Genomic DNA, 9,663 nt, shown 5'->3' with positions numbered 1-9,663 from the left:
TTTCGTGCTGTGGGCTGTCTCAGGAGGGGGCAGGTTGCCTAACGCGCCTCTCCCCTTCCTCCCCTCCGGGTTCTTGTGCTCCAGTGGGGCAACGGGGGCTTTGCTGCAAGGACACCCCGGGTCAGCGTGACGCGCGGATCAAACTCTACAAGTCGGAGTGAGTTACAAAGCAGGCATGTTTATTCGGCGCCGGGTGCGTGGGGGATCGCTCCTCCAAAAGCACGCACACCGACAGCACATTTTATCCAAAATTTATCTGGTGCAGGTACACACATCCATAGGATTGCACAATACAGACATACATGTGCCTGAGCGAGGCGGGGCTATTAAAAAACCACTTGCGTTAGCATTTCAGAGCTGTCTCTGGTGGTCGTTCCCTTCTCCAGGGGTCTGATCTTCCTGGAGATGAGCTTCAGTCGTTCACCCACGCTCTCCTTTCACTGGGGCATTTCAGCAGTTTCCGACTTCTGACCGAATCTGAACTGACATTCTGTCCTTTGCTAGACATATCAGTCCTTGACAAATACCAGTTTCTTGACAAATTCCAGTCCCTGACAAGCTGAAGTGAGTTTCAAGGCAAACAGGATTGCTAGGCATTGTCTAGCAGTCTCCTAAACCAAGCGATATTTCGCAGTCAGTCTCCTAAACGAAGCGATATTTCGCAGGCAGTCTCCTAAATCAAGCGATATTTCGCAGGCAGTCTCCCAAATCAAGCGCTATTTCGCAGTCAGTCTCCCAAATCAAGCGATATTTCGCAAGCTGTCAGTCTCCCAAATCAAGCGCTATTTCGCAGTCAGTCTCCCAAATCAAGCGATATTTCGCAGTCAGTCTCCTAAATCAAGCGATATTTCGCAGTCAGTCTCCTAAATCAAGCGATATTTCGCAGGCAGTCTCCCAAATCAAGCGATATTTCGCAGTCAGTCTCCCAAATCAAGCGCTATTTCGCAGGCAGTCTCCCAAATCAAGCGATATTTCGCAGTCAGTCTCCTAAATCAAGCGATATTTCGCAGTCAGTCTCCCAAATCAAGCGATATTTCGCAGGCAGTCTCCCAAATCAAGCGCTATTTCGCAGTCAGTCTCCCAAATCAAGCGCTATTTCGCAGGCAGTCAGTTCCCTGTGCCCGCCCCGGGCACCCTCCTGCGGCCAGAAGGAAGGACGGAGCCCTCGCTCTCCCCAGGGGGGCCGACCACGGCCCCTCCCTTCTGTCCCGGGGGCTCCCCAGCGCTGCCAGGCCCCGCGGGGCTGCAGGGCCCAGCGCAGGCCGAGGCGCCAGGGCCTCCTGGGGCTCAGGGCAGCTTCAGGCGTCTCTGGAGCGCAGGCGCAGCTGCCCCCGGGCTCCTGCAGATGCACTTGTTTGCCTATTTGAGGGGAGGGCCCGGGGCTCTCAGGGAGGGAGCGTGGCCGAGGATGCGGCTCTCGCCGCGGGGAGCCAGGGGGTACAAAACCCAAACGCCCGCTCAGGCTGGGAGGCCCACAGGAAAGGTGGGAACAGCCAGGAGAGCTGGGCCGCCTGCCGGGGCGGGGCGTGCCGGCGGCACCAATCACGGCTGGCGGGAGAGCAGCACGTGCACGATTGATAAGCTGCCTGACCCATCACTTGATGGGAGGGGCAAGGGGCACATCCCACGCAGCCAATCAGAGGACGCAGCGCCTCAGGTGAAGGGCGGGCACTGCAGCCCAGCAGCCTGACCCCCCCCGGGGGCCAATCAGAGGCAGCATCCACACAGGGAAGGGCAGGCCCAAACCAGGGCAGAGTGACAGCCAAGGATCCAATCAGAGCAAGACGAGGGCAGAGTGACAGACCTAGGCAACAATCAGAGCCAGAAAAGAGAAGAGTGACAGCCCAGCGAACCAATGAGAGGCAGAGGAGGGCAGAGTGACAGTCCAGCAGACCAATCAGAGCCAGCTAAGGGCAGAATGACAGCCCCAGGTACCAATCAGAGGTAGATGCGGGCAGAGTGACAGCCTAGGGCACCAATCAGAGCCAGCACCCCCGCAGGTGCAGGCCCGGGGCTGTGGCCGCCCGCTCCCCGACGGTGGCTGCGTGCCCCAGGCCGGCGCTGGCTCCTCAGATCCCCGCGGCCAGGGCGGCTCTGGGCGGAGCCTGGGCTGTGGCGGCGGCGCCAGGCCCGGGTGTGGGTGCTGCTGCGCGGTGCCCGGCCCGGGGAGGGCTGCTCGTGTTGGGGGGGCTGCCTGCTCTGGCCAGGGGGGCGCAGCTCGGGCTGCTGATGGCTCAGGCCCACGTTTGGGCACGCGCCACGGGCTCTCTCCTCGCCCGCAGTGTCCGAAACCAGGACAGCGAGTGTGTCCGTGGGTTCCAGAGGGGACAGCCAGGACAGCCGCTGCTCCTTGGGCTGGATGCTGGGACAGCGGGGTTTGCTGCAGCGGGGCTGGAGCAGAAGGTACCGGCTTCTGGTGGCTTCCCCAGGGTGACCCTGACTCACCAGTGCGCTCAGTCAGTGCAGCAGAGCTCAGAAGCGGTTTGGCTCTGAGCGCGTGTCGCGGCTGAGACTGCCTATTTACGTTTCAGCCGCTGCCTTGACTCATCCCGTCGCTCTGTGCGGCTGTGAAGTGACCTGAACGGCTTCCTGAAGGAAAGAGTGGCAGCAGCGGTCTCCGCAGCGTGAGGGGAAAGAATGAAGCAGCAGTTAGCAATTCCTAGAGTGCGATGAAGCTTAAAATGAATAACGACTGGCCTGGCCTGGTGGCCTGGCGCTGGAGTGAAGCAGTCCTTGGAAATCTACAGCTCTGAAGCTGAATTCCTGTCATTTCCTTTAGGCACCGCCTGCGCTTACAGCCCACTTGTAGATTTGTGTTGTCCCCCGGAAGGTGCAGGAGGTTTTGAGGACCCCACTACTGGGCCTTTTCACAGCAGAGATTAAACTGAAGCTGGGCTGAAGATGTTTGAAATGGCCCGGACACGGCGTTTGGTTTGTTGAGTTGTTAACGCGGGTGCAGCAGGCGGTATGAATGGATGCACAGACACCTCCTTGCTGCAGGGTGAGCACCTCAAGTCCCAGAGGTGTCGGTCCTACTCTCAGGGCTACAGAAGAATTTTCCTGCTGCAAGGCTCAAGTGGCATCTGCTGTGCAATGGTCTGTGGTTCCATGGGAGCGGAAGATTTTTAAGAGCTCTTTCTAGTTTCCTTACCCCAAGTCTGGGCATTAAGGTTCTGACCAAGCGTCTGCATGCGGACCCACGGGGTTTCCTCCTAGGCTGGGGGCAGAGGTGGATGGTCAGATCTACTCGTGCGGCAGGGACTGCGTTAAGCCCCTCGCCTCCTGTTGCAGGAATGGCCGCAGACAGAGGTGCTAGGAAACAAACATCCAACCTGTAACGAGTTAAGAAAGAAGCAGAGGTCTGGGAGAGGGCTGGGGCTGAAGTGGGTGAGTGCAGGTGACGTGTTGTGGGGGATTCGTGCTCCTCTCATTCTCTGTCCAGGTACCAGCAGCGGTCAGGGGGGCGTGGGGCACCTTTCCCCCCGGCAGCCCCCCGGGTTCTGGCTGGCTTGTTGGGCACGTTGTTGCCATCCATTGCTTTTTGCTTGTTGCTGCCCGCTTGCTGCCTGCTGCTCCTTGCCACCACCCCGTCCTTGTCTGGCTTCCCCTCCCACAGGGCTTCCGAGCGTTTTCCCACGTGGCACAGCCTCCTCTGCTTGGGTGAGCTGTTGTCCCACGGGGAGGTCTCTTGTGGCTTGGAGCCGCTGGCTGGCGCGGGGCGCTTGGCCTTCTTGCCGCCCGCCTCTCCTGCTGTGGGTTGCCAGCTGGCAGGAGATGCTGGCCGGCAGCCGTAGCAAGCGAATTTGGGGCTTCCTCCGCAGCGCCTCCTCCAGCAGCTGGACCAGGCATGGCGGGTGATGCTGGGAGGAGCCGGGGGGCTGGGCAGGGGACTCAGCAGTGGGATGCACAGGGGGCTTAGATGGGGACCCTCTGAAAGGTACTTCAGAGGAGCCTTCCGGGGACTGTCCCCAGCACTGTCCTCTGAAGTCTCGGCGGAAATCTCTGGAGACCTCTCTGGAGAGCTCTCCGCAGAAGTCTCTGGCCAGCTCTCCCGGGAAGTCTCCCAGGGGCTCAGTGGCAGCCAGCTGGGAAGGTCTGCCGCCAGCCTGCCCTGCTTCCCCTCAGGGTCCTGCGAGGGGGAGGCCGCCACTCCCCAGAAGGGGTCGGTATCCCCCAGCATGGCTTTCGCCAGGCGGTCCTTGGGGCAGCCCCCCTCCAGCCTGGACTCCAAGAAGTCAGGGACTTGGTTGAAGGAGGTGCTGCTGGCCGGGCTGCCGGAGACATCGGGGAAGGTGGTTTTGCTGTCTGTCAGTGTCGCCTCCCGATCGGCAACACGGCTTAGGTGCCCGTCCATCTGCACACCTCCCTATGCAGGGACACAAGAGACGGACACATGGTGTCTAGCTCTGAATGCCAATTTACTGCTGCGTCACAAAGCCTTATATACCCCCCGCTACTCGTACACCCGACCGCCCCCTGACCCTGTGATCCCTAGGTCCGCCCCCTGGTGCTCGCAGGCACCTCCCACCCGCCTGGCCCTGTATCCCGCATCTCCCCCCTCTTTATGCCCTGCGGTGTACCCCCATTACCGTTTCATAATCTCTACATTCTTGTTGCTAGTTCCCTAATTGAGCAAATTGCCTTTATTAGAGCTGCTTGTATGTGAGAGTTATCTCGGGTTTTTGTGCCTCTGACTCTTCACGCTCTTTATTTGTGTCAACATCTACCGGAAGCATCATAGAATGAATGCCTCCAACGTGTTTGCGGATCATACCTTCCAGGAATCGGAGAAGCATAGGCAAAAGGCAAATAGTGAGGAGGCCAATGATAACCCACGTCAGTATGGTATCAATGAGTCCTGTGAGCCAGGTCCAGCTCCAAGAGAATCCATTTAGGTACCTAATTTTTTGTGAGGTATCGCCCAGTTCCTGGCCCATTGCCGTAGCACGAGCTAAGAGATTTTCGACTGTGCCGTTAGCGCGAACACAGCAGCAGGAAGCCAGGGCTGGCGGCAGCGATGCAGAGCAACCAGAGCCCAATGCAGTAAGAGCATAATCAATAGCCTGTGTATGTGCATCTTTCCAGATTTGCAACGCTGTCGTGAGCACATCAATAACTTCTTTCGTACGGTTTGCGTTCTTTGCCACAATGCAGGCAAGGCTATCAACATTATTGGCGGTCCAGGCCGAAAGGAGAGGAGGCAGAAACATGGAGAGGAAAATACGGAGGCCGGACTTCGGCAGGTTGACGCGCTCTTGGCAGTCTGCCGCGATGCTTGTTGTCTGTGTTGTAATCTCTCGCTTTTTTTCTGGCCGCCGTACGCTCGTCAGGCCAACGTAACAGCCCAAGAGAACAGAGGTCGTAGGGTGTGTTCTTCGCTATCGTCTTCCAGCCAGTGCCGTTTGCACAGAATAGCCACCATGGCTCTGGGAGGCGGATGTTCTGTGGGGGTTGGTACCCAGGCACAAGCATAGAAGTCTCCACCTCACTGCCTTTGCTAGAGCTTTTCATCGGAAAAGACCATCTATGCACGCCGTCTGTCAGTAAAAAGTCTATAGGGCACTTCGACAGACCAGGCGGTCCTATCCAGAGCCATGGTACCGAGCGATTCTGGATCATGCCTTCCGTGATCCAAGGTGGTTGGAGCTCCGCGGCTGAAATGGGAGTAGCGTTCCTTAGCAGCTCAAACGTGCCGCACAGATAACAGCCGCCCATGACACGTTTTTCTGACCTGGTCCATTTGCTGGCTGTACTGTTTACGTCACTGTGAAGTGTGATGTTGAAGCTGTTTGAATTTTCCCAGAGGACCGTGGCATTCCAGTTCGTTGAGAAATTGACCTGAACGTCCACCGTTGTGAAATTGTATTTGCAGTTCCAGAGGTTGACTCCTTTGGATATGTCAGCCAATGTGCATTTCTTGTAGCTGGCATCGCCTTCGATGCAGGTGCCATTAGGGGACGTGCGGAAACCTACTGCACAGGTGATGATTGGGTCAGCCAGGCCATGCATCAGAATACAGATGTCCGAGTGCCATTGCTCGGCATACCTCTGCCAATAACCCGCTTCCAGATCCCCACCACTTAAGAGCAGGAGTGGTATCATCTGAAACGACAGGAATATATGTTAGTAGCAAACAGCCTTGTTCATTATGAGTGGCTGTCGTGGTTTTGTTTAGTGAGGGGGGCCTAAGGTGGCAGCTTCTGTAGGAAACTGCTAGAAGTCGCTCCCCTTTGTTCAGTGGACTCAGCCGGGCCTAGGGCAGACCCGCTGCTGGCCAAGGCCGAGCCGATTGGTAGCAGAATGTTCCCTGATAACGCCTCTGCGATAACGTATTTAAGTAGGGGAAAACAGAACAAAAAGGGAGAAGAGAAGATGTGAAGAAGCTGAGCGGGGGGCAGAGAGGGGGAGGCGCGAGCCTTGTGGGCCTTGCAGGCCTCACCCTCTGGCCTCCCGCCAGGCAGCCGACTGGGCCCAACTTGGCCTGGCCTGGCTGCAAGAAGTGGAGAGGAGATGAGAAGTGAATAAGATGTAAAAAGATCCTGAGAGACATCTGCCAGCCTGTTGTGAGGAACGGCTGCAGACACCAAGGTCAGTTCAGAAGGAGGGGGAGGAGTAACGCGGCTCCTGGCCAAGATTCCCCTGCAGCCTGTGGTGACGACTATGGTGGAGCAGGTTGTCCCCCTGCAGCCCGTGGAGGTCCACGGAGGAGCAGAGATCCACTTGGAGCCCATGAAGGACCCTATACCGGGGGAGGTGGATGCCTGAAGGTGGCTGTGGTCCGTGAAGGGCCTGCTGGGACAGCCGTTCTGGAGAGACTGCACCCTGTGGAAGAGATGACCCACGCCGGAGCAGTTTCACAAAGGACTGTGGCCCGTGGGAGGGACCCCACAACGGAGCAGGGGAGGAATGTGCGGAGTTCTTCCCCCGACCATGAAGCAGTGGCGTAAAACAACGTGTGATGAAGTGACCGCAACCCCCATTCCCTCTTCCCCCCTATGCTGCTCGCGGGGGCGGGGGGGGGGGGCGGGGGGCGAAGGTAGTAGAGATAATGTTAAGCTTGGGAAGAGGGAGGGGTGGAGGGAGGTTATCTTGTTCTCTGTCTCATTATCCTGCTGTTTGTAGTAATAAATGAATAGTTTTCCCCAAGTTGAGTCTGTTTTGCCCGTAACGGTAAGTTTAATGATTTCTCCCAGTCCTTATCTCAAACCTCGAGCCGTTTTTCTTATATCATCTCTCCCTGTTCTCTCGGAGGGTGGGGGGAGTGAGAGAGAAACTGCGTAGTCTGGTCCCACTCGGGGCTGAACTACGACAGTGGCGGTCACCCAGTGCCGGCTTAACCCATCGAGCAGGATACCACCGTGGCCCCGCAGGGGTCTGCACACAGGCATATCCTCGTCCTAGGACCAGCAGGGGAACAGGGTCTGTGGTCCACGACCCGTCCTCTTTGAGGACAAAGACCATGCCCATGGGAGCCCTCTCCGTCAACTGATGGTCTTGGGCACGGCGTTCTAGGTGACTGAGACTGTACAGGGCACGTAGCAGTACCGCATGGGGACAAAGTTCAGGTCCCGTCAGGTTTCCCCCCTCTTTAAGAGCCCGTAGCCGTGTCTTCAGGGTCTGATGTGCCCGCTCAACATAGGCCTGACCCGTGCTGTTTCCAGGAATGCCAAACACGTGCCGGATTCCCCATGCAGTGCACCAATTCTCAAAGGTGGCACTGCGGTACCCGGGCCCATTATCCATTTTCAGTTCTTGTGGTGCTCCCAGAACCGCGATGGCCATGCGAAGAGCCTTTACACAAAGATGCGCTGTTTGCCCTGTCAAGGCGGACGCCCATATCACTCCACTGCAAGTGTCTACTGCTACATGCAGATGGCGAAAGCGGCCAAATTCTGGGTAATCTGTGACGTCCATCTGCCATATCTCATTGGGGTGTAATCCTCTTGGGTTAACTGCCGGGGCAAATGCCGGTGCCGTACGGCATCCTGGGCATGCCTGTACTATTTCCCGGGCAGCAGGCAGGGGGAGGCCAAACATGCGGTGTAAAGCAAGGGCCGACTGGTGGAACTGAGCATGCGACTGCTTGGCTACCTGCAAGTCACAAAGGGCCACATAACAGACTGCATCGGCCTGAGCATTCCCTGCTGTAATGTAACCTGGGAGTTGGGTGTGGCTGTTGACATGCATAATAAAGACAGGATGTCGCCGGCGCGACAAGGCATTGTATAGCAATACTGCCGTCTGTGTTCGGGGTTCAGTGCAGGAACAACAGAGACGAGCAGAGCGAAGACAATACTGGCTATCGGTAACAAGGTTAAGGGGTTCATCCTGAAAAGCCTCCAAAGCTAAGCATACTGCTTTTAGCTCAAGCTGCTGCAATGAACAGGAAGGGTCTTCTTGTACCACAGATCTCCACTTGCCGCGGTCGAGCCAGGTAACAGCATAGCGTGCTGTTTTCCCTGCAGCGTCAGTGAACGCCGTGCGGCCTGCCACCGGTTGGTCTAAGACAGGCAGTATGGGCATCACCGTCGCCAGGGAGAACAGGTCTGCATAAGGTGTGCGTGGTGAGGCAGCGAAGCAGCCCTGATATCCCGCAAGAGCGGTTTGCACAGGCAAGGAGTATCGCAGCATGCTGTCTAAGGAGATCGGGTCTACCTCTACGGTGATTCGTTGAGGCTCTGACCCTGCAACAGCAAGCACCCGATCCCTAGCCCAGCGAAGCGCTAAGGCAAGTAGCGTATCCCACTGAGGCAAAGCAACTTTAGGTGCAGCGACATAGCCAAACAACAATGCGGCTTGAACCTCCCCCTGATGCAGCTCAATGACAGCTCCCGCCGCCTGTAGTAGGAGATGCGCTGGGATGCCCCGTGTGGCATCCCGCCACCGTAAGGCACTGCGTTGTAGGCGTTCAAAGAAAACAGCTAACAACTGTCGGTGTTTTGCTGTCAGTCTTCGTGGAGCTGCCAGATCCGTGTCACCTTTTAGGAGATCTGTCAATTCACGCATTTCCTGCAGACTTAAGGGAGCAAACTGCCGCAGCCACTGTATACCGCCCACCAGTGTTTGTAGCTGATGGAGGGAGGTCACAGTCGTTGTAGGTACTAAGAGCTTTTGTGGTTTTACTATGCGGGGAGAGAGCTCAGTACCCAAATATTTAAAAAGTGGCACTGTCTGCGTCTTTTCTTCTCCTATTGCAAGGCCAAAACGGGCCAAAACCTGTCTGATTGTGGTCAACAGGGCCGGAGGCAGACAGGCACTTGCGAAGAGGAGGTCATCCATATAATGGATGATAACCACATCAGGATAACGCTCTCTCACCGGCTGCAAAGCAGCATGTACAAACATTTGACAAATAGTTGGGGAATTTTTCATGCCTTGTGGCAGCACCACCCATTCGAAGCGCTGAGCCGGCATCTGGTTGTTCACGGCAGGAATGGTCATGGCAAACCGCTTCGTCTCTTCTGGATGTAGAGGAATGCTGAAAAAACAGTCTTTCAGGTCAATCACAAGACATTGCCAATCTTGGGGTAACATTGATGGAAGAGGTAAGCCTGGTTGCAACGCCCCCATTGCCTCCATGGTGGCATTGACCCCTCTCAAGTCGTGGAGAAGTCGCCACTTACCAGATTTCTTTTTTATGACGAATACCGGGCTGTTCCAGGA

Source organism: Chlamydotis macqueenii, chromosome 6 (genome assembly GCF_036417535.1).
Source record: "Chlamydotis macqueenii isolate bChlMac1 chromosome 6, bChlMac1.mat, whole genome shotgun sequence".
Lineage (NCBI taxonomy): Eukaryota > Metazoa > Chordata > Aves > Otidiformes > Otididae > Chlamydotis > Chlamydotis macqueenii.
Note: the sequence above shows the minus strand (reverse complement) of the source record.